Source organism: Dipodomys merriami, unplaced genomic scaffold (assembly GCF_024711535.1).
Source record: "Dipodomys merriami isolate MVZ:Mamm:240054 unplaced genomic scaffold, mDipMer1.0.p SCAF_5, whole genome shotgun sequence".
Classification (NCBI taxonomy): Eukaryota; Metazoa; Chordata; class Mammalia; order Rodentia; family Heteromyidae; genus Dipodomys; species Dipodomys merriami.
Genome location: NW_027206068.1, coordinates 15,351,247 through 15,376,625, shown reverse-complemented (window position 1 = coordinate 15,376,625; position 25,379 = coordinate 15,351,247).

Here is a 25,379-nt window from a genome sequence, read left to right as displayed (position 1 = left end):
CTAATATGGATCAATATTAATTGTTCAACCAGCTCTACTTCATGCTGTGCACTTGCTAGGCCTCTCTGGAGTTCTCTCTTTCATAACTGTTTGTTTTGTTTTGTTTTTGGAACCTCAAGCTCCTTCTATCTATGACTGTTGACCATCATCTCCATCTCCAGCATCTCTTGTTCTCCTCCCATAATATCTAATCTCATCACTCTGAAAACTAAACTCTATTCTTTAGTTTACATTGTCCTTAATCACTGTTCTTTTTCATCCATGCATAGGAAGTCTTAGCAGGTGCTAGTTCCCCATACCTCCTTCTAAGGGATTCTCCTAACCCTCATACATTCTGGGCTGTTTTCTAGCCATCAACCACTGTGGAGGAAGTGAGTCAGATCCTGCTGACCTATACAGAGAGTTTCTTGTCAGCAGACACAAAAGCTGGCTTGATAACGTCGATTATTGTCTAGCTGGTTCACGTGCCTCTCCCCTTCCCTAATCCTATCTTCTTCTCTAATCATATCATGATTGTTGGCCCCTTAGGCTTTATGTGAGAATCATTATCTAAGCTACACAAAGCTTGGTCTTTAGTTCACCTTCATATATGGCTTAGGCTTACCTCCTTAAGTAAATCACTTCTAACCCCTGTGCCTTCTCTGTTTCTTCCATATTTTTTGTACTGACTTACACCAGTTATCTGGGTAGGTCACTGCTTTGTGCATGCTCCTGAATAATGGTTTCATTTCTTTAATGAAATCTATGGGATTTATTGAATCTAAGAAAAAGAGTAGGATACAAACCTGTTTTTATTTTTCTAGGCAGATAGAAGGATGGTATGGACTTCTAGTCCCTTCTTTCCAGTGAGAAGAAAGCCAGAGATCAAAAGGAACCCTAAGAGGTTTCCATGGAAACACATGAGGAGACACCCAGGCACAAGGACTCTGTGATAAGTCACACAGCCTACACCATACTATGCTTTGCTCATTCGAGAGAGCAAATAGAGAAGTCTCTATTCCTTCTCACATTTTCCAGTGTGAATTTGAAGGAACCAAAAGGGCTAGTGGACTTAAGAGGTCAGGACTTAGGACAAGAAGGCTACTCAATATATTTATTACTAAAGGAAAATGATGAGAATCATTCAATACTGGATGCCATGCTGGACGGTGTTCCAGAAAAGTTTCCAGCCAAGAATTAAACATGGCTTCCTGGGCACCTATGGAAAAAATACATGAAACATGTATGTGAAATACAAAGCATCTTCCTTCCATATTATAATATGGCATTAATTCACTTGCCATACACTTGTTGCCATCTGGAAGAAAAACTCGAGAAGGAGGAAGGAAAGGAGGAATGCAAAGACTGAAAATAAAACAAAGCACACTCCCTACCACCAGAGACTCAAGCCTTTTATTTTAGATACACAAGAGCCTAAGATCTGAGGATTGTGGTTTGAAGCATTTCAGGCAGAAAAGTCTTGTGAGATTCTTATCTCCAATTAATCACCATAATGCTCTAAGGGAGCTGTGGCTCATGGAGGAAAAAGCTAAGGGACAGCCTACAATCTGAGTTCAAGCACCAGTACTAGCAAAAAAAGAAAAACAAAAGAAAGACAAGAAAAGAAAGAAGGAAAAGGAAGAAGAAAAAAAGTAAAAAAAATAATTTATGCATCGAATTGTAAGCTTTAAATTGTCCACAGTCCTGTTGTTATGACTCTGTCCCATCTACTCTTGTAGCTAGATAAGGGAGAGCCAGAGCACTTTGAATAGCTAATCAGATGCAACTATCTGAGACCAAATTAGAAAGTAGCAGAACTGAAGAGAATCTACTGTCCTGGTAAATAGAGACAGCTGTGCAAACAGCACCCTGCTCTCAGTGTGATTGTGGCCACCACAAAGTGCAAAGTCCAGATGTCTAGCACTGATTGGACATGCAAACTGTGGTTTCTAGGGATTAGTTGAAACAAAGAACTGATCCAGAGTTCAGCCCTACCATTAGTTCTAAGATTGGAGTTTGGTGTACTGGTTTTCAATATCAATCATTCACTCTTGCATCAGCCTTATAATTCTCTTATAAATAATGAACACAGCTCTTATAACATCATCACAGGAGTGACCTCTGCCCATATTTTGAGTCCGCCAAGTTAAAAACTGGGTCTTACTTATCTGTAAGTAGCGAAAAACTCTATTGTGTTTACCCAGTCATATTAGTCCACCTAAAATGAGAAAGCCTTACCTGAATTTCCTCCTAACTTAAAAGATCTCCAACTACATGGTAGTTGCTTGCTAATGCAGCAGTCATTCTTTTTTCTCCTAATGGTACAAGTGGTTTACAATGTACTTTCCCTCTGTGTGTCATAGGGGAAAGAAGGTAGAGCTAGTGGTTGGTTTTCCTGGGGAAAATAATATAGCCCAGGGTGTTATTAACTGTTACTTAATAATTTGGCCTCAAACTCTGGCTTGGCTGGTCTCATGCCTCCACTCTAGCCTTTTGCTGATTACTGGGAAATGGAGTCTTGAAGACCCTTCTGCTTAGGTTGGTTTTTACCTACAATCCTCTGATCTCAGCCTCCTGAGCTAGGTTACAGATAGGAAGCATTGGTATCCAAAGTATAGTTATCTTTCTATTTTTTTTTATTGTCAAGGTGATGTATAGAGGGGTTCAGTTACATAAATAAGGTAATGAGTACATTTCTTTTATTTATTTATTTACCTACCTACTTATTTATTTATTTTCCTTGTCTATCATGGAGTTTGAACTCTGTCCATCAACTCTTCATCTCAAGGCGAGCACTCTACCACTTGAACCACAGTACCATTTCTGGTTTTCTGGTGGTTAATTGGAGATGAGTCTCATGGACTTTCCTGCCTGGGCTTGCTTTTAAACCACAATACTCAAATCTCAGCCTCCTGAGCAGCTAGGATTACAGGCATGAGCCACAGGCTCCCAACATGAGTATATTTCTTGTCAACCTTGTTACCCCTTCCCTCAATTTTCTCCTACTTTCTCTCCACCCCCCTCCCAAGTTCTACAGACCATTTCTAACATATTGTCTTATATATATTGCTGTTGCATTGGTTCCCCCTTGTCTTTTGTCTCACCATTCTGTCATTCCCTTCCCTTCCCCAATTTAAATAAATGTATATACATTACCAGGATACCCAAATCAAATACAGTAACAACAGAGGATATACCATAGGTTTTTGTTGTTGTTGTTGTTTTGTTTTTGTTTTTGTTTTCTTGTGCCAGTCCTAGGGCCTGAGCACTGTTGCTGAACTTCTTTTGCTCAAGGCTAGCACTCCAACCACAACACCACTTCCAGCTTTTTTGTTTATGTGGTACTGAGGAATTGAACCCAGGGCTTCATGCATACTAGGGAAGCACTCTACCACTAAGCCACATACCCAGCCCATACCATAGGGATTTTAATGTACTGTCTTTCTATTTTTGTTTGCTTGTTTCAAGGAATGTTTGCCATATCCTATGTTCAATGTCACACATCTTTAGTCCGTGTCATACAAATACTCCATAGTGGTAGGAAGCAACACCTTCTCTACATGTTTAGATTTCTCTCATAGGCTGTCAGGGAAAAGATAAAGCTATGAAGAAAGTCCCCTTGGAGTCTTCTCTATGTCAATATAGATAGACTCTCTGCCATTGGTCTACTGTGATTTCCATTCTGGGTCACTTTGTTACTAAGTCATGATCATGCTATAAATTTCTATAAGCCTTTAATAACACTACCAACTAGCACTTAATTTCAGAGAATAACTCAAACCATAATAAAATGTTAGGACCAGAAGTAACTGGGGTCAATTTGAACTTATTTTCCTACATTAAGAAAGTAATGGCTTACATCGATAATCCTAGTTACTCTGGATATTGAAGTATTGAAGTATTGAAGATTGTGGTTTAATGCCAGCCCATAGACAAATTTGAGAGGCTCCTATCTCCAAATAACCAGCAAAAAGCCAGAATGAAGGCTTGGCTCCAGTGGTAGAACACCAGCCCTACATGAAAAAGCTAAGCAAGAGTGTGAGCCTCTGAGTTCAAACCTCAGTATTAGAATAAAGAAAGAAAGAAAATGATGGATGAGGGCTTAGGATAAATAGTAGAGAACCTGTCTGGTCAGCATAAGTCCTGAGTTCAAACCCCAGTAATATGAAAAAGAAAGTGAGTCAAGATTTTAAACAATTTAATATTGTCCTTCATTACATTTTTGTGGATTCTTACGCAACTATATAATCAATCACCCGTACATTAATGCTCACTAAACAGAAACTTAGAAGTTCATCTCCATTTTCTTTCATTTGTTGCTTTCAGGATTAACTGTGAAGCTATATGGGCCAAGTGTTTGCATTATTAGTAGTAATCAGCAATAGAAAGTATTCTGTGCAACTTTTGCCCAGAATATCTATGGATCATTTAACTCATTTTTTTTTTTTTTTTTTTTTTTGGTGCTGGTCCTGGGGCTTGAACTCAGGGCCTGAGCACTGACGCTGTGCTTCTTTTGCTCAAGGTTAGTGCTTTACCACTTGAGCCATGGCTCCATTCTGCCTTTTTTAATAGTTGGAGATAAGAGTCTCATAAGCAATCCTCAGATTTCAGCATCCTAAGCAGTTAGGATTACAGACTTGGCCATTTGCTGATTCTTCTGTATTTTAATGGTACAACTACCAGTTCTTTGCCACTTCTAGGCAAAGATCATCTATGGAAGAAATTTCTCAGGTGTTTTTACATCAGCCTCACCATAAACCACTCAATTTTGAATATCAAAAATCTCAGAATACATTCTCAAATCTCTTTCTCTCCTACTCACTTTATCCATCACCAAATCCTGTCAAATTCATCTTCTAAATAGAATTCTCTCATTTACTATCATCAGCCTGCTCTACTTTCTACATATTTGGCCTTGATTACTACGGCAGACTAACTGATCCTTTCTTACCCATTTTGAAGCTTTCCAATCCATTCTTTCCATTGAAATTGGAATGTTTTCCCTAAAATGTAAATACACTGCTTCTGTGTTTTAAATTCTCAAATGGCTTTCCTTTGTTCTTAGGTAAAGCTGGAATTCCTATTTGACTAATATAGCCAATGTGGATGCTTGAGTCCTTTCTGACCTCTCCACTCCCATAACCTTAGCACTCTGAATTTGCTCCGTTCCAAAGGAAACTTAATTTAGTTCTGGAACTTTCCAGGTTTTCTTTTACCAAGAAGTCTTCATTTTTCCCCAGTAACTGAAACATTCTCCTTCATTTCCTGTGGATTTTACCCTTCTACAGCAAAAGTTTCCTCAAGGCATCTGGAGAGTACTAATGCTATAATACTTTCTGTAAATAATTCAAATATGTTCTTCAAGTTAGCTCCATAAAGTGGGCAGCTTGTGTGGATTTGGTCATCATTATTTTCCCAGTTGCCATGACCGTTTCTGGAATGAATCAGATGTTTCTTAAACATAGTTTGAATGCAAGGACAAGTAGTAAACATTATATCCAATGTGTGTATTAATATTACTGGGAACAAAATTTACATATTTTTATAAAAATGTTCCAGAACAGAAAAGAGATTTCTCTCTCTCTCTCTCTCTCTCTCTCTCTCTCTCTCTCTCTCTCTCTCTCTCTCTCTCACACACACACACACACACACACACACACAGATCCTTATCACTAGAGAAATTTTAGACTTTTTCATTTTTAGTAATGGATAAACTTTGTTCTGCAATGTTCCTGCTAATGAGATTATTCACAATGACTTCACTGATAGAAACAGAACAGCTTCTCATCTTTTTCTATATTTATATTTCATGGACATTCTTTCATGATTATTAATGTAGTGAACAGACCCAACTCCCAAAGTGTGTGGCCATTGCTGGAATACTGTGAAGATCATTTCTCCATTTCCATTTCAGAAGGAATTTATGAATTACCACAGTCAGAGTGCAAAGTCATGGAGCCACCATAAATAGAAAACTGTAGACTTCAATGACTTTCTGGGAAATGAAATTAGTCCTACATACAAAAAGACTTGAAGTAATGTGTCATCCTAAATTCTAAAACCATTGTGATGTGGTCAATAAGAAGGAAATAATAGATTCCAATTTGGCTATACATTATATCTTTTAAGTTACTCAGGTGCCTCTGGTGGAATTTTAAATGGAGTTTACTAAATATATGTTCTTATTTAAAGGGTGTAATTTGCATTCTGGAATTCAGCAATCAATTTCCTAATAATGATATAGAAACTAGTAATTTTAAAGTTTTAAGATTAAAATCAAGGTATAAAGTCCATGTGTAATCAGTCATGGTATTTAATAATGAATGCAACTGAATTTCTGCACCTGTAAGGAAAAACACTGTCATACAGGTCTATCATAAAAAATTAGAAGATACCATGCACATTAATTTCTGTAGGTAGTTAAATAATGCATTTTAAGGTATTCATTTCTTGAAGACAGTCAATTTTGGTGTTATTATAGGAAAGTCATTCACTCCTATTATCTGTACTGATAAAAGACATATTATCCAAGCCTGTAAAAGCTATTGGTCATACTCTACTCAATGTTGCATCAGACTAAGTATATATGAATTATCCAGGAATTAGCCTGGTGGCCAATTTTTGGTGTTGTCAAGACCAGTCATATATACCATGAAAGTGATTAGAAAGACACTAGGATAGACTCACACCTGTACTTTTAGCTACTCAGGAGGCTGAGATCTGATGAACAGCCTGGAAAGAAAAATTTGCAAGACTCCATCTCCAGAAGAAACAGCAAAAGGCTAGGCTGAAATGGCCCATGTAGTAGATCAACAGCCAAGCAATCAGAATGTCCTAACTTCAAACTCTGGTACTGGTACCAACAAAAAACTAAAATAAAAGGGATAGATTCTTACCATGGAAAAATTGCTTAAAACTTTTCAAGTTGAAGAGCACCTTTGCTTTACAAACTTGCACAGCATATAAGTATTCATATACAGGGGATACCTTCCATCACCCATGACTAAGGTTGTGACTGACAATCGCATAACAACAAGAACAACAAAAACTTATTTTAAATCAGAGTTTTTCATAATACAGGATAATATACCACATTTTCTTGATCCATTCATCTACTGAGGGGCATCTGGGTTGGTTTCATCTCTTAGCTATGGTAAATAATGCTGCAATAAACATAGTTGCGCTGGTAGCTTTAGTGTGGTCCTGTTTGTAAACATTTGGGTAAATGCCCAAAAGTGGGATTGCTGGGTCATAGGGGAGCTCTATGTGAAGTCTTTTGAGGAACCTCCATACTGCTTTCCAAAATGGTTGAACAAGTTTACACTCCCACCAACAATGAAGTAAGGTTCCCTTCTGGCCACATCCCCTCCAGCATCTGTTGTTATTAGAGTTCTTGATTTTTGCCATTCTAACTGGGGTGAGGTGGTAAATCAATGTTGTTTTGATTTGCATTTCTTTTATGGTTAGGGAGGTTGAGCATTTCTTCATGTGTCTATTGGCCTTCTTCTTCAGAGAAGTTTCTCTTTAAGTCTTTAGCCCACTTATTTATTGGGCAGTAGTTTCTTTGAGGATTTGTTGTTGGGAGATTTAATTTTTTGAGTTCCAGGTGTATTTTAGATATGAGACCCTTGTCTGTTGTATGGCTAGTGAAGATCTTCTCCCAATCCGTGGGCTCTCTATTGATCTTGCTAGCTATGTCCTTTGCCATGCAGAAGCTCTGCAACTTCATGCAATCCCATTTGTCCAACCTTTCTTTGATTTGTTGTGTTTCTGGGTCTCTATTAAGAAAATTTAGGCCTGCGCCAAGGAGTCCTAGGGTTTCTCCCATTGCCCCATTTGTTAGGAAATGGAAAGGCTTGGAAAAAATTATATTCAGTGAAGTAAGCCAAGCCCAAAGAAACATAGGTCCCATGGTTTCCCTTATTTGCAATATCTAGTATATGCATGAGTCAAGCAGAAAAGATCAGATAATGTGATGTTAGGAAAATAAACCCTTAGATATGTATTTAATTTTTTTTTCTTTCATGCATTTGTTTCTAACGTATTTATAAGATTATTTCTTTGTTGCTTTGTATGTCCCTTCCCCACAGTATAACCCCTGCTTTCACTATATTTGATGTCGGTATAATTTGTGGAGAAGGGGAAAAACAAGTCGTTTAAGGATACAGGTGGACCTGTTGCAACAATGAGAAGTACAAGTTGTTATGTCGAAAACAAACTTTACAACTTTGGTGGGGGGGGGAGGATTGGGTGTGAGAGGTGGGGGGGGAGGCTAGAAAGGGATGTGAAGGGTAAACAAAGGAGGAGGCTGCAATGCTTGATAAGAAATGTACTCATTATCTTGCCCATGTAATTGTAACCCCTCTGTACAGTATGTTCACAATAATAATAATAAAAAAAGAATAATTGGAACTGGCAGAAAGGCAAATCTGTACAGCCACTTTGGAAAACAGCCTGACAGTTTCAAATAAACTTTAACATATGACTCATAAAAAAAAAAGTACAGGATAATACCCAAAGACCCAGAGGAAACTTGTTTCTGAGCTTAGATTCAGTGTAGAATGTATTATCACACAGGAATGGGGTTGCACCGAAGGTGAGCCCAGCCTAATGATAATGAGAGGGTACTCAGCAGGGCCTGTCTGCTCACATTCTTTTTGGTCTTTCTGTAAGTATTCTCTCCCAACCAGTGAAGAGGAAGGGTGAAACTGACCAAGAATAAGGGTCTTATTACCTACTTTCAACAAAGTAGGTCAGAGAATCCCCTCATGATCATGTTTTGTAAGTATAGGCAAAAGAAGATCAGGGAGTGACCTTTCTAGGCTTTGTGTGCACAGAGGAAGCCCAGTTTTGGCGACCACCTCCGAGGGAAATTCTAGTTTCTATCACCTGTTCGAGGGAGAAGTGAAAGAAAAGGGAGAATGAGCAAAGGTCACGAAACTTTGCTTTTAAGACCCTCCCAATCTCATTTCAGATCAAAGTCTGCAGCAAGCCAGGGCCCCTCACTGTAGGGAGCTGTGTTTTGAGATTTGACTCACACAGCCCTCTGTGCAATGTCAACTAACTGATAGATCGGATTTAAGTGAACCTGTATAATAAATGCAATGAACAAGAGCCCAGGTCTCTGGGCTCTGGATCCAAGGTTTTACTATTTTATCATGGTAACATTTAATATCATCTTTTATTCCAAAACTGTGATTGTGAATATTTTAAAATAAGTGGTCCAAACAAGTGCTTAAAAAGAACTCCTTTCCGGCAGAAGAGGAAAAGTGGTTTTAGCAGTCATAATATTCAGTGTACCTATGTGAAAATGGAACTTGGAAAATTGTGAAGATGGGTGGATTTGGAAGCTAAGGGAGAATGATGACAAGGATGTCATTGATAAGTATGCATTGTACTCATAAGCTAACGATGTTTGACAAGAAGTATAATCACTACCTTACATATGTAACTGTAACCCCTCTGTACGTCACCTTGACAGTAAAATTTAAAAACGAAAATCCCCTTTCATTGTCATTAGTAGATAAAAGCAAAAATTCTGAAATATGAAAAGGTCTTGGGCTCATTCGTATAAATTTGCTTGTATTGCCAAAAGGTAAACCACATAATATTAAAGAAAATTTCAGGCCAATTTAAGAGCCTTACAAGGTTAGTTTGTGGTATCACCACACAAGTTACCTCCATAGGTATGTTATATTCATTTGCCTGATGGTCTCTTTCTTTGTCAAATTTTCTATCATCACTGAAGCTGTAGGAGTTTCTGAGAACTGCTAAGTCTGAAAGTGGTTTTCAAAGAATCATTACATACCTGACAACCTTTTGGAGAGTTGGAGATGGAGAATTAGCAGATTCTTCCTCATATATCCTAATAAAAATGCTGTTTTTCAGAACTAAAACTTGATAAAGTAAGTCAGTGGGTATGATGTTATACTGTTGTAATTGCAGTGCTTGGCAAGTTGAATCAGGACAATCATGAATTCAAAGCCAGCTTCTGCTACATAGTTCTAGTCCAACCTGTGCTATATAGCACAGGTTCAAAAATGCAAAACAAAATACTGTAGGGTATGTGGTTATTGTATTCAAAACTGTGTGCTAGTTTGCCATGGAACTCTTTCAGGGAAATTAAAAAATTTTTAATAAACAACCTATTGAATAACACTGATCCTTTCTGTGTTTGCCACAACCCTACCTTTCACAGCTGAGGTATATTGTACTGCTTTCATTTTTTTTATGAATACCAAAGGAAAAAAATCCCCTTAGATAAATCTAGGTAAAACCATTCAACCATCAAAGCCTAGTGATTTTTATGAACATTCTACTGCTTTGCTCCACAATGCTAAGGAAAGCTTGTGGGCTATTCTAAGAACCTGACTGTTATTTCACCACTGTTTCTCTGGGAAGCCACCTTGTCTTCCGGCAAACTAACACCCAGAGTTAATATGGATTTTTTTTAAGTCATTTTAAAGTCATATGATAACATGAAAAGTGTGAGTGGTTTAAAGATCTAGATATTTCCAACATCTTTTAAGTTCTTATGGGATTTTGCAATGTTGTACAGTTAAAAAAAATAGAAATCCAAAACCCTGGGTTAATATCCCAGTTCTTCCACTCACTAAGCAATATGACCTTGCTCTTTACTTTACTTGTGTCATATATTTTCGGTTGGCAATGGGGACAACTTCTGCTTCATCACATCTCATAATCTTAAGGCTGTGCAGAGTAGTTTAAGGACATGAACTCCTAAATGAGACAAGCATAGATTTGGATCTTAGCTCTACCACTTATCAAGCTAATGATGGTATCTTTGTCTCAGTTTCTTACCTTTCAATATTTAGAGATGGATTTAAAATAATATGTCCCTACTAAATGTTGGCCAAAGAATCTTCAATGAAGATTAAAAACATTGCAAAGTGATTAAGAACTGTTGAGGATAATGTAATACATTTATATTATATTATATTATTAATGACAAGAATTTGTACAGCCATTATGCAATTTCTATCACAACCTGAAACAAACACGTATACTGAAATTGATACAGTGTGAAATGAGTGAACATGTTGAACTTGATGCTTGTTATCAGTCTTCCCGACTAGAATAATTGAAGACAATATAAGATCAAGACCTTTGTCCATCTTGGTTTTTACTTGACTCTCAGTCCCTACAATAAAGCACGGACTCTATAATATACTAATATTGGCATAGCTGCTATGTGTCAGGCACTTTATCTTCACATAATCCCATGATCTTGATTGTGTGTGTGTGTGTGTGTGTGTGTGTGTGTGTGTATTATGAGCCACAAATGACTGAAAAGGAAACTGTGGCATTAATCCATCTTATAGCCAGAAAAGTACAGACAAAAAATTAAAACATGTTTGGCTCCAAAATCCATTCTCTTAAATAGTGTACTAGAAACAGTTACTGAATCAAATGAATGAACTTCATCTTCTACAACTATCTAAGGTACAATGTGAGTTAAGATCACTTTATGAAAAAAGCTGGCTATTTTTGTTTGTCATCATACCAAATAACAAGAAAATTTCCTTGAAACAATTAAGGGGAAATAGACTCTGAAGGCCAGATTACGTAAGGATAATGGGGGGGGGGGTGCTGTTAGTGGACACTGGCTAAAAAGAGTTTCCACTTTTCCTTCCCAATTCAAGTCCACAGAGTATGGTTAGCTTTCCAGTAAATTGGAGGAAGAAGATGTTCAATGGAGAATTCTGTGACATGATCCTCGACCTCCAAGAACTAGCCTGTAAAGAATGTGCTAGAGCTGATGCATGATTTAGGAAGTTAAAAAAAAAAAAGAGATTTTCTTGATTATATTCTGGATTCACTATCATGTTGCTTCTGTGGGGAGTTTTTTCACTACTCACTATTCATCAGTAAGCACTTCATACCCTAGATATTATTATTTCCCCTCAAAGATAGCTTATGTTATAAAGAAGCTGTGGAATGGCTTTGTAAACTAGAGAAGACAGACTTCCTGAGCATCAATTTTCTTCTATAACACTGCCAGCCTTCCCAGTGATTGGGTCAGCTGTCTATCAATAAGAAATAATGCAAAAGGAAACATAATTGCTGCACCAATGTTTGCTATGTATGCTAAGGAGGTAAAATGATATAGTGGTTAAAGGCTAGGCAATGACACAGTTCTTTCTGACCATTCTTTGCCTGACCAATGATGTGACTGTGACTCATGTGACCTTTGTTTCAATTACCTACATCATTTGGATTTTGCTAGAACTGAGAACGTTGACACATGGAAAATTTCTACGGAAATGTCTGGCATAAGATGATAATGTCTTAATAAGTGTTATTTGTTATTATTATCTAGAAAAGTTAGACTACATTTGGGAACTACAAACATATGAATTTTTCTTCCCTAATGAATTTTCAATTCTGTAAGCTGTCCCTGGTCTATTTCCCCAATTTTTTAACTCAGTTTTTAATTCAGTCCTCTGTATATGAATGTTGGTTATATACAAAAAAATCTCTTATTAGTCCCAATTTTGCTGAGTCCTGAAGGTTTTTCAAAGGTTCAAAGACATAAGGGGTTATGTTTCTGATGCATACATCTGGTTCCTGTGATCTATCAAGTAACTGGAGGTTCAGGTGGATGTTAACTAGTGCATTTACAAATCAGGCTAGTTGTTCTCAACTATCTGTAATATAACTAGTTACATTTGTTTGTTTCCATTGTATTTTAATTCCTTAATGAAAGTGTAGAACTGGTATTTAAGTATTTGATTATAAGCCCGATGCCAGTGGCTCATGCCTATAAACCTAGCTAGCCAGAAGGCTGTAATCTGAGGATTAGTGTTCAAAGCCAGCTGGGAAGAAAAGTCCATGAGACTTTTATCTCTAATTAACCACCAAAAAGCCTGGAAGTAGAGCCATGACTCAAGTGGTAGAGCACTAACCTTGAACAAAAGAGTTTGGGATAGCATTCAAGCCCTGAGTTCAAGCCCCAGGACTGACAATATAAATAATCCAATTCTATTTCCTAACAAATGGGGCAATGTCATTCTTTCTGATGGAGGCATAGAATTCCATTGTGTATATATACCACATTTTCTTGATCCATTCATCTACTGAGGGGCATCTGGGTTGGTTCCATCTCTTAGCTATGGTAAATAATGCTGCAATAAACATTGTTGTGCTGGTAGCTTTAGTGTAGTCTTGTTTGTAAACATTTGGGTAAATGCCCAAAAGTGGGATTGCTGGGTCATAGGGGAGTTCTATGTGAAGTCTTTTGAGGAACCTCCATACTGCTTTCCAAAGTGGTTGAACAAGTTTACATTCCCACCAACAATGAAGTAAGGTTCCTTTCTGTCCACATCCCCTCCAGCATCTGTTGTTGTTAGAGTTCTTGATTTTTGCCGTTCTAACTGGGGTGAGGTGATATCTCAATGAAGTGAAGTAAGCCAGGCCCAAAGAAACATAGGTCCCATGGTTTCCCTTATTTGCAATATCTAGTATATGTATGAGTCAAGCGGAAAAGGTCAGATAATGTGATGTCAGGAAAATGAATCCTTAGATATGTATTTTAATGTTTTTTTTTCTTTCATGCATGTGTTTCTAACGCATTTATAAGATTATCTCTTTGTTGCTTTGTATGTCCCCCCTCCCAGAGTATAACCCCTGCTTTCACTATATTTGATGTCAGTATAACTTGTGGAGAAGATGGGGAAAAACCAGTTGTTTAAGGATACAGGTGGACCTGTTGCAACAATGAGAAGTACAAGTTGTCATGTCCAAAACGAGCTTTACAACGTCGGTGGGGGGGGGGGGAAGGGGGGGAAGGAGAAGGATTGGGATTGGGGGGGAGGGGGAGGCTAGGAAGGGATGTGAAGGGTAAACCAAAGGAGGAGGCTGCAATGCTTGGTAAGAAAGGTACGCATTATCCTACCCATGTAATTGTAACCCCTCTGTACAGTATGTTCACAAATAAAATTAAATTAAATTAAAAAAAATAATCCAATCTAATATTCCTGACATTTCTCAGGACTCCCCCTTGGGTTTTCTTCTAAATAATCTAGAAATGCTTAACCTTGAGTCTGACATTGATTCACAGGAGCACATACATTTCTGTACTGGGATCTGGCCCAAATATCCACTGGACTAAGGAGGTCATTGCAACAAAGAATGATAAAAAAAAGACTGGTTATAAACCTCAAGTACTGAACAATCACAGAAATGTTATCGTATTCTTAGTTTCACTTGAAAGTGACCCAGATGCAATAGTAAATTGGAGAGCTAAAGCATTGTCACAAAATGCTTACTGTTAAAGTACACATGATAACGGTTAATAGTTGAAATAGTTGAGGAGATAGATGTGGGTTAAAATTCAGGTTCTGGTATTAACCAGAAGCTGACAGCAAATTCCTAATCTCTCTAAGCCTCATTTGACTCATCTGTAAAGTGGAAAGAATAAAAAATACCTATCTTGTAGGACTCTTGCAAAGGTTAAATGACTAATACTTATAAAACTCTTAACTCATATGACTCACAACTATTTGAGAATTACCACATAATTAGAAACCCAGAAATTGCTTGAAAATACACATTGACTTTGGTTTGTGTCCTCTCAATGATGTTCAAGATGATCAGATAAGGAATAAAACAAGAAGCTGAAAATAAACTGAATATGAATAAAAGCCTTAAAGGAAAACAGTAGATTCTTACTGAAAAAATATTTTTCAATCGTTATTACAGAAACAGTTGGTGTAGTAGTGAAAATTCAAGAGATCTCTGAATAATTCTTCTTCAAGTTATATATAATTCTTAGCACAGGATAAATGCTAGATAAATAGCCCTAGGAAATTGTAAAGTCTTAGTTAGGGAGAAAGGGAAAGAGAGACAGAGACAGAGATAAAGAGAAAGACAGAGAGATAGAAACAGACAGAGATGAAGACAGAGAGAAAGAGACAAAGAGAAAATAACATATTAAGCAGAAGAAAGGAAATCAAAGTGGTATGAGGATTCTAAAGTATAGAGATTCAATGCTTGATAAGAAATGTACTAATTATTTTGCCCATGTAATTGTAACCTCTTTGTACAGTATTTTCACAATAAAAAAATTCTCTCTCAAAAAAATAAAGTATAGAGATTTTCAGAAGTGTTTTCTTCATCTGTACAATCAACTGGAGTCATCTAAACCAGGTTAGAAAATTTAAAAAAAAACTGCATCTGGACTAAGCATCTATTGACCTATTCTTCTTATCATCATTCCTTTAAACATTACAGTATAACAATCATTTACATAGCATTTATGTTGTGTTAGTAATTATATATAACCTTGAGATGACTCAAAACACACAGGAGGATATTTAAAAAATCTTTGCAAATACTTAGGCATTTTATCCAACAGACACCCTTGGATTTTTGTATTCATCTGAGATCCTGGAGCCAATTCTGTGCTGATACAAAGAGAGACCTGATTATGCAAAGCTAACAAACAAGATAATAAAATATGCTCTTGAAGAGACTCTTAATACCACAAGGAGCAATTATAGTGAAAATATACCTAAGAAGAAACACAGAGGAGGAATCATTTCAGTCTGCTTAGATAAGGGGTAAGGTCAAGTTAGCATTAGCACAGGATATAACCAGTTTTTAGCCAGGAAGAAGAGTAGTGATTGGCTGGACAGGGTGAAGGAAAGGTACTCAGAGAATGCACATAGCTGCAGTGGGTGGTATCAGCCTGCTTTTCTCTGGGAACTGCAGGTTTGAGGTGAAGCGAATACAACATAGCTTTAAGAGTGAGTGGTAGTTTCTCTATCAGAACCAAGGGCAATCCCTTCCCAGTCTCCTTCCTTTTCCCTATGCTCTCCCATTTCCTGAAGCACGGGGTGGATTATCCTATTTTGGGTTGCCCCCAGTCCCTCCTACCTTAGAGAACAGTGAAATCTGTTCTAATCAGATGGTTCATGCTTTTTTACTTCTGATGTCTGTTCTAGTCACTTGAGTCTCAGATTAGATATGTAGAAAAACTAATTAAATCATTTAACTATCACCCTAGAAATTAAAAGACCTATTTTCATGTAATGAACAGTAATTATTAGAATTGTCAATTTCTGTCATTGACTCACCTGCTCATTTACATTTTCTTAAGAAATCCTTTTTTGTAGCTATGGGATCCCTGGCGGCTATAATTCAGCCTGCCATCAAGTGAGCACTCATTCAAATTTGGTCAATGAGTGAAATAGGTTGGACATACAATTAGGGGACAAGGTGTGAAGGGATTTCAGACTATGATTAGGGTAATCTGTGTTCTGTGGGTGGAGAGGCTCTACTGATGATTAAGTAGGAAAGAAGTTAATTCGTTTCCAGTTAGGTCATTCTCATGATTATGTTAGAGGATGATTTGAGAAGAATGAGATAAGTTTGGAATCCACAAAAGTGACTGAACCAGAATGTCTAGAGTGAGGGAGGAGAAGAGGTGATTAAGAAAAACAATTTTTAATTGGAAGAATTTTAAAGTGAGCCAGAAACATGAGGATGAAAGGGATAACCCTGTCCAGCTCTCTGGTTTATGACGTGACCTAAACTTCAAGAAAACAAGGGAGAATGGTGGCAATGAAGACACCAATGGTGCCATTCTGGAGCAGAGATACAGGTTAGAATTTATGAGTTAGTGAAGAGAGGTTAGTGACTGTTGGCTGCTTTTCTTTTCCCCTCCTCTTCCATTCTTCAGAGTGAGGTGTGATAATTCCTTTACACAAATATATATGTTCACCACAGTCCATACTACCAAGGCTGGCACAAAAACTTTCACTGTTTTCTCCTCAGGCCTGGAAGCATACACATCACTAACAGCAAGATGCTTACTGGAGAAAGCCTGAGGGATTCTGTCCACACAGGTTTTGGTCCCGTGGAGAATTTTGAGCATCATGGGGTAATCATGGGTTCTGAGGTGTCTGTTTCCCCAATAGCTTTATAATGAGTTTCTTGACCACGGTGGAGAAAAGCACAGCTGGAGGAAGAGACAGAGCACTGGATTCAAGCAGGGGTCACTTTTGTCTAGGCTGAAAGTTACAACTGATTTTAAGATGAGCTCCAGAACTCACACCATGTTATCACTTGAAACTTCACAGAATAAAAGTTAAGAAATTTGTCCTCAGAAAATTTACTTAAGGTTGGCTCTTTTTCATTCACTCTAAATGGTCACATGCCCCATTCATTTCAGATACTAGCCATTTCAGATACCTGGTTAGAAGGAGTGTGCTGGACTATTTAACTTAGCCTAGTTAGGAGAAATCAGTGTGAATCCTATTGTTCAGGAAGAGATGAGAGATAGGTGCTAAGAACAGTAAGATAAAAAGATGCTGCCAGGTAATGAATGACACTTATATGTGCGCTATATATGAAAACAAATTCTAATTTTGAGTGTCATGGAAGGAACATAAACATGAATGTGAATATAAGGCAGAGCAGGAAGATCTGGCCATGAAAGAATGGAAAGGTATAAATATAGTAAAGAATGTTGGTGGATTCTGATGATAACTTGATCAGATAAGAGAAAGATATGCACAAGCATGATTGTGGAAGAGATGCTGCATGACTAATTTTTGTTCAAAATTTCAGATGTTTTACAACTCAGTTGCCCTACAACAGATCATGAAGATATGGTGCATATATACAGTGGAATTTTACTCATCTAATGAGAATGAATTATATAATGCCATTTGCAAGAAAATAGATGGACCTAGAAAAAGTTATGCGAAGTGAAATAACTGAGGCTCAGAGAAACAATGTTTGTTTTTCATATATGTGAAAGTTATATCTAATATGCAAACATACATAGTAACATACAGGGTTATACACACATACACACAAACAAATTAACTTAAGAATGGGACACAGGAATGAAGTTCCATAACTTTTCTCATTTCATTTTCTATTCTGAAAAAGTAAAATTGACAATCAAGCCAAATCTAACCAAGTTAGTACATAGCAAGAAATTACAGCTCAATTACTTCAAAAACTCAATTATCAACTTCTAATTTGAAGTATTTTTAGTAAAAATCATTGAAATACAAAAGTAGTCATATGAAAATACAGGCCAGATTTCTCCCATTCTTTATTTTATTTTATTGATTCAAATTGCAATTTGTTTTTAATAATGGGCTTCCTTTACTTACAAGCAAAAGAAAAAGCACCAGCAACAATGTTCATATATTTTGCTTGCTTTTTTCTTTTCTTTCTTTATCTTCCTCTTTTTAATTTTTTACTGTAAAGATACTTTTCAGAGGGGTTACAGTTACATGAGTAAGATAATGAATACATTCCTGTCTGGCATTTTTACCTCCTCCTTTGTTTTTCCCCTACTATCCCTTCCCACCCCACCTCCCCAACTCCTCCCTCTCCACCTGCCCTCAGCAAGTTGTAAAGTTCATTTTCAACATAGTGTCTTGTACGTCTCATTGTTACAATGGGTCAACCTATATCCTTCTTTCAGCATTTTGTTATTTCATTTCCCCTTTCCATATTATAAAAGTGTATATACAAGATGCAGGACACAGATACAGTGAATCAGATACAGTGAAAACGGGATATACCCTAGGGAAAGAATATACAAAAGAAACAAAAGAATCACATGCTGCGTTATTAGTATGTTAAAAACAATAGCAAGAAAGGAAAATACCACTTGTATCCCTGTCTTGAGGTTCATTTCACTTAACATCATCTTATCTGTTCATATTTACATAGCTTTTGACCTGTTTAGCTTGTCCTAGACATGAAGTAGTTATTGCAAATAAGGGAAACAATGGGATCTATGTTTCTTTGGGCCTGGCTTACTTCACTTAATATAATTTTTTCCAAGTCTTTTCATTTCCTAACAAATGAGGCAATGCCATTCTTTCTGATGGAGGCATAGAATATAGAATTCAATTATATATGTATATGTATATATATATATATATATATATATATATATATATGCACACACACATCACATTTTCTTGATCCATTCAACTACTGAGGGACATCTGGGTGGTTCCATATCTTGACTATGGTGAATAATGCTGCAATAAACATGGTTTTGCTGTTAGTTTTGGTATGACCTTGTTTGTGATCATTTGGGTAAATGCCCAAAAATGGGGTTGCTAGGTCATAGTAGAGCTCTATGTGTAGTCTTTGAGGAACCTCCATACTGCTTTCCAAACAGCATGTCCTTTTGGCCACATCCCCTTCAGCATCTGTTGTTACTAGATTTCTTGATTATAGCCATTCTAACTGGGGTAAGTTAGAATCTCAATGTTGTCTTGATTTGCATTGCTTTTATGGCTGGAGAAGATGAACACTTCTTCATGTGTTCAATGGCCATCCTTCTTTCCTCTTCAGAGAAGTTTCTCTTTAAGTCTTTAGCCCACTTATTTATTGGGCAGTTGTTTCTTTGAGGATTTGTTGTTGGGGGATTTAATTTTTTGAGTTGTAAGTATATTTTAGATATGCGACCCTTGTCCATTTTATGGCCTGTGAAGATCTTCTCCCAATCCATGGGCTTTCTATTGATCTTGCTAGCTATGACCTTTGCCATGCAGAAACTCTGCACTCATGTAATCCCATTTGTCCAACCTTTCTTTGATTTGTTGTGTTTCTGGATCTCTATTAAGAAAATTTCATCCTGTGCTAAGGAGTCCTAGAGGTTCTCCTATTCCTTCCTGTAATATTTTCAGGGTGTCTGCTTTGACTCCAAGGTCTTTGATCCATTTGGAGTTGATTCTGTTGCAGGGTGATAAATATGGATCTAGCTTTAGTTTTCTACAAGGGATTAACCAATTTTTCCAGCACCATTTACTTTCAGCCTTTTCAAGGCTGTCTTTCTTCCATTCTATTTTTTTAACTCCCTTGTCAAAGATTAGCTGGCTATAGGTCTATGGGTTCATTTCTTGGTCTTCAGTCTTATTCCATTAGTCCTCAGGTCCGTTCTTGTGCCAGTTCCAAGCTGTTTTTATTACTATGGCTTTGTAGTAGAGTTTGAGATTTGGAATTGATATTTCTCAGTGCTGTTCTTTAACTCCTAGGTATTTTATTTTTTTGTGGGGCTATTACAAAAGGAGTTGCTTTCCTAATTTCAGCTGCGCTCTTCTCATAATTGGCATACAGGAAAGCCATTGATTTCTGAGGGTTAATTTCATTTTTTATTTTTTTACATGTATTATTTTTATTGTGAAAATACCATACAGAGGGGTTACAATTACATGGCAAGGTAATGAGTACATTTCTTATCAAGCATTGTTGCCTCCTCCTTTGTTTCCCCTTCCCATCCTTTCCCATCTCCCAACCCCCGCACACCACCACCCCACCCCACCTCCACCCCTGGCCAAAGTTGTAAAGTTGGTTTTTCAACATAACGACTTGTACATTTCATTGTTGCAATAGGTCCACCTGTATCCCTATTTAAACAATTTGTTTTTTCCCTTCCCCTCCACAAATTATACCAACATCAAATACAGTGAAAACAGGGGTTATACCGTGGAGGAGGGACATCAAAAGCAACAAAGATATCATCTTATAAACATATTAGAAACAATAGCAAGAAAGAAAACATTTGAGTCCTTATCTTGGGGTTCATTTCACCTAACATCACCTTATCTGATCTTTTCTGCTTGTCTCAGACATATGCCAGTATTGCAAATAAGGGAAACCATGGGACCTATGTTTCTTTGGGCCTGGCTTACTTCATTTAATATAATTTTTTGCAAGTCTTTCCATTTCCTAACAAAATGGAGCAATGTCTTTCTTTCTAATGGGGGCACAGAATTCCATTGTGTATATATACCACATTTTCTTGATCCATTCATCTACTGAGGGGCATCTGGATTGGTTCTATATCTTAGCTATGGTAAATAATGCTGCAATAAACATAGTTGTGCTGGTAGCTTTAGTATGGTCTTGTTTGTGATCATTTGGGTAAATGCCCAAAAATGGGATTTCTGGGTTATAGGGGAGCTCTATGTGGAGTCTTTTGAGGAACCTCCATACTACTTTCCAAAGTGGTTGAACAAGTTTACACTCCCACCAACAACGAAGGTTCCCTTCTGTCCACATCCCCTCCAGCATCTGTTTTTGTTAAAGTTCTTGATTATAGCCATTCTAACTGGGGTGAGGTGGTATCTCAATGTTGTTTTGATTTGTATTTCTTTTATGGCTAGGGAGGTTGAGCATTTCTTCATGTGTCTTTTGGCTATCCTTCTTTCTCTTTAGAGAAGTTTCTCTTTACGTCTTTAGCCCACTTATTTATTGGGCAGTTGTTTCTTTGAAGATTTGTTGTTGGGGGATTTATTTTTTTGAGTTCCATGTATATTTTATATATGAGACCCTTGTCTGTTGTATGGCTAGTGAAGATCTTCTCCCAATCAGTGGGTTTTCTATTAATCTTGCTAGCTATGTCCTTTGCCATGCAGAAGCTCTGCAATTTCATGCAATGTAGGGTTAATTTTATACCCTGCTCCTTTGCCAAAATAACTTGGGAGTGGATTCCATGGGATTCTTTAAATTTAAGATCATGTCATCTGCAAAGAGGGAGAGTTCTACTTCATCTTGATTCTTCTTTTTTTTTTCAGTTGTTCCTTTACTAGGGCTTGAATTCGGGGCCTGGCATCGTTACTTGAACATTTTGTTCAAGGCCAATACTCAACCCCTATTTACAACTTTTTCTTCTTTCTTTCTGTTTTTTTTTCCCCAGATAAAAGTCACATAGATTTTCCTGCCCAGGCTGGCTTTGAGCCATGATCCTCAGATCTCAGCCTCCTGTGTAGCTAGAATTATAGCATGAGCCACTGTAGCCATGGAGAAGTATGTTACTATACTAAGTTTGTGGGCAAGTACTAGTATACTAGTATACTTATTGTTAGTATGATGCAGAGAGAAACAGTGGAAATCAAAAAACAATTATATATTTAATATTTTCAACCCAAGATTCTACTGCCAACTATCAACAGCAATGTATTTAATACTTTGAAACCAAAAATATCATATTGAATTCCTGACCTAATGAACTATAAAACTTCCCATTAGTTCCCCATATTCTCTCTAGAACTGAGCGTCCTTATGGCAATCTCATATTTGGATAGCAAACTTCTTTTCATAATATACAAAAACTGGAACACAGTGTGCACTGTCAGAAGAAAGGAATGTGAGACTCCTGAAACCCTTAGTAACCTCAAAACATACAATAACTTAAAGGAACAAAAAAATTAATAAATAATTTTTTATTTGGGGAAAACAAGGCAGGTCAGGGGATTTTCACTCCATATTTCATTTTAAACAATAATGAAAATATATTTTATGGCATGTACAATGTATACACAAAACAGTAGCAATGGGAAACACACAGATACATAGAAAAAGACTATGTATTTCAAAAGTAGGTATAATTCAGGTTACTGTGGAGACATGGAGTTGGCAGAGAGATTGGGAGAGGCCTATGAGGGACAGTTTAATTGGGTCAAAAGATGAGCTGGATGGGGTCAGCTACCCAAGGTAAGAAGGAACATTCACGTGCCAGTAGACAATGTGGAACTATAGTAAAGCTCAGAGCAAAAGTGGCCAGTTTATGGAAAGACTTAGAGATCAGTGAAGTGTAGAGCAAGTTAAAGAAGGGGAGTAGAGGCAGGATTAGATAAGATAGAGAAGACCAGAAGGGAGGATTTAAATTTCATATCTCAGGTCAGTGTTTTTCAAATACTAAAGAGCAGAGTCACCTCAGAACCTGCTGAGAAATAAAAGCTGCTTTCACATGGGATCTTGTATATAAAAAAAAGATAGTTCATAAGTTGTGTGATAAGCACTGAGCCCTAAAAGATTTGAAATCGAGAATAATTAAGAGCAGATTGACATTTAAGTAAACCACTGCATAGGTCTTCAGGGGAGATGGGGGGAAAGACCAAGGTCAGATAACAGCATTAATCAGTATGCCAAGGTGAAAGATCCAAGACAACAGTATGCAGAATGGAGAACTTGCTACAGAAACTGAAACTGAATAAGCTTTAAAAATCCAGTTTTCTGGAATAAAATATCACAATCAAGTTTAGGAAGAAGATCAGAGTTAGTCCTGGGTTTTAACCTGAAAGTTTGCACTTATCCATGCATTCCTCATGATAAAGAGCAAAAGAGTAATTTCAAACTTAGGTACAAAGTCTGACGTGAAGCTGAAGTACTTGAAGCCCATTTAAGCAGAAGTGTAGCAAGAGTTGAACATAAGCATGTGGCACAAGAAAGTTCTATTCCCAAGATACAGCTGTGGGAGCTGATGAGATAAGAAAAACATCTTTAGATGTAACAAAGCACTTGGAGAATGGGGGAGAAGTCATAGGTCCAAAATATGGTCTATATTATTTAAGAGAGGCAGAGGAAGCAATTCCGTGTAACAAACAGAGAGAAGAGCAGAGAGGAGAGAATTCACATCCACAAGGCAAGATGTCATGCTAGATAATAGAAGCTTCAAGAGGAAGGTTAGATTACACAAAGAGCAACAAGACAAATACTGAGCAAGACCTCCTGAATTTGGCAAGATGCAATTCCCTAGAGACCATAGCCAATGCAAATGTATTAAAAGAATGGCAAGGGTAGACATGGGGGAAAGGCTCAGAGAGTTAGGAAATCATTGAATGCAGAAAATGTCCTGGGATCTCACTCAGAACCTTAAGAACAAAAGTTCTGATCTAAGTTGTAGGAAAATCAGTATGAATATAAGGAAATGGGGACCTGTATAAAATTTCCACTTACCCACGTGATCAATACCATCTTCTTAGAGGAAGTATTTGTTATAAGGAGATTGTGTGTGTGTGTGTGTGTGTGTGTGTGTGTGTGTGTGTGTGTGTGTGTGTGTGTGTGTGTGTGTGTGTGTGTGTGTGTGTGTGTGTGTGTGTGTGTGTGTGTGTGTGTGTGTACTGGTTCTTGAGCTTGAACTCAGAGCTTAGGTGCTATCCTGAGCTTTTTTGCTCAAAGCTAGGGCTTTACAACTTCAGCCACAGCTCCACTTCTAGTCTTTTGCTGATTGAATGTAGATAAGAATCTCACAGACTTTCTGGCCTGGGCAAGCTTCAAATAATGATCCCCAGATCTCAGCCTCTTGAGTTGTTAGTATTATAGGCATAAGCTACCAGTACCATCTATAAGGAGATTAAAAAATCTAAATTAATAGAATACATGTCTGATAACTGATTTGTACTCTGTCTATTCATTCTGTCTCCACTATTGTAGAGATGTAGATCAAAGTTGTGGGAAATTCCAAAGTCAAAATACCACAGGATAACCCTATCCAAGAGAACCAGTGCCAAGAATGAGCCAATCTCTGTATATTGTCTTGAAAACAGAAGAATTTTTACAGCAATCCAACAAAACAAGCCAAAGAACATGTAAACAACTGTTTCCCAAAGGAGAATAGAAAAACACTATGACTATTATAACATTGAAGTGTGAATTTTTTTTCAAGTTTAAGGGCCAACATATTTAGTTAATTTGTTGGGGGAAATCAATGACCTACTTTTTGTAGCTCTGTTTGAAAATAATGCACAGACACATTTTTTCAAAACTAAAAATTAATTTTAATATATTATAAGATCTTTATGAACAAACACAATCCTAATAGGGAGCTAAAATTTTATTCTTCTAATTGTTATTGAACTGAATAGGATCCATAGTCCTATTGCTAGATTTGTTTAAAATTAAAAGTTTAATGGTAGAGCATGCATCTCATTTCTTGAAATCAGATGGTGTTGTATCCGCAGGGCTTCATAGATGCTTCATAAACACTTACTACACTGAATCAAGTGATAGGAAAAAATAATATTGGCCAAATGTTTCCTTTGGCCAATCTCAATATTTTCTTAATTAAAAAAGTGCTTTCTAGAAAAATGAAGGTTAAATATCTCAGTAGCCAATTGATTGGTAAGACAGATTTTGTTTGGCCATATTTGGTTGGATGAGAAAGTTATAATTATTAATATAAGCAGGAATATAGTAGATGTCAAACCAATGCCAAGTAAAATATAAGGGCTGTTGGACTGGGGATATTTGTGAGTGGTAAGGCAGGTAACAGCCATGCTACTCACAATACTATGTTACATGAGTGACTGACCCCGATTGCTAGCTTTTTTTTTGGGGGGGGTCCGCATATGGGCCTGGGCACTGTCCCTCAGCTCTTCAGCTCAAGTCTAGTGCTCTACCACTTGAGCCACAGCGCCACTTCTGGATTTTTTCTTTTTGCTTATGTGGTGCTGAGGAATTGAACCCAGGGCCTCAGGTATGCAAGACAAGCACTCTACCACTGAGCCACCTTCCTAGCCCCAATTGCCAGCTTTTTAAAAAATATATGTCAGAAATAGAGAATTTTGCTGCTAAACGTCCTAGTTAAAAATTTACTACCCAACTACTTTTTAAAC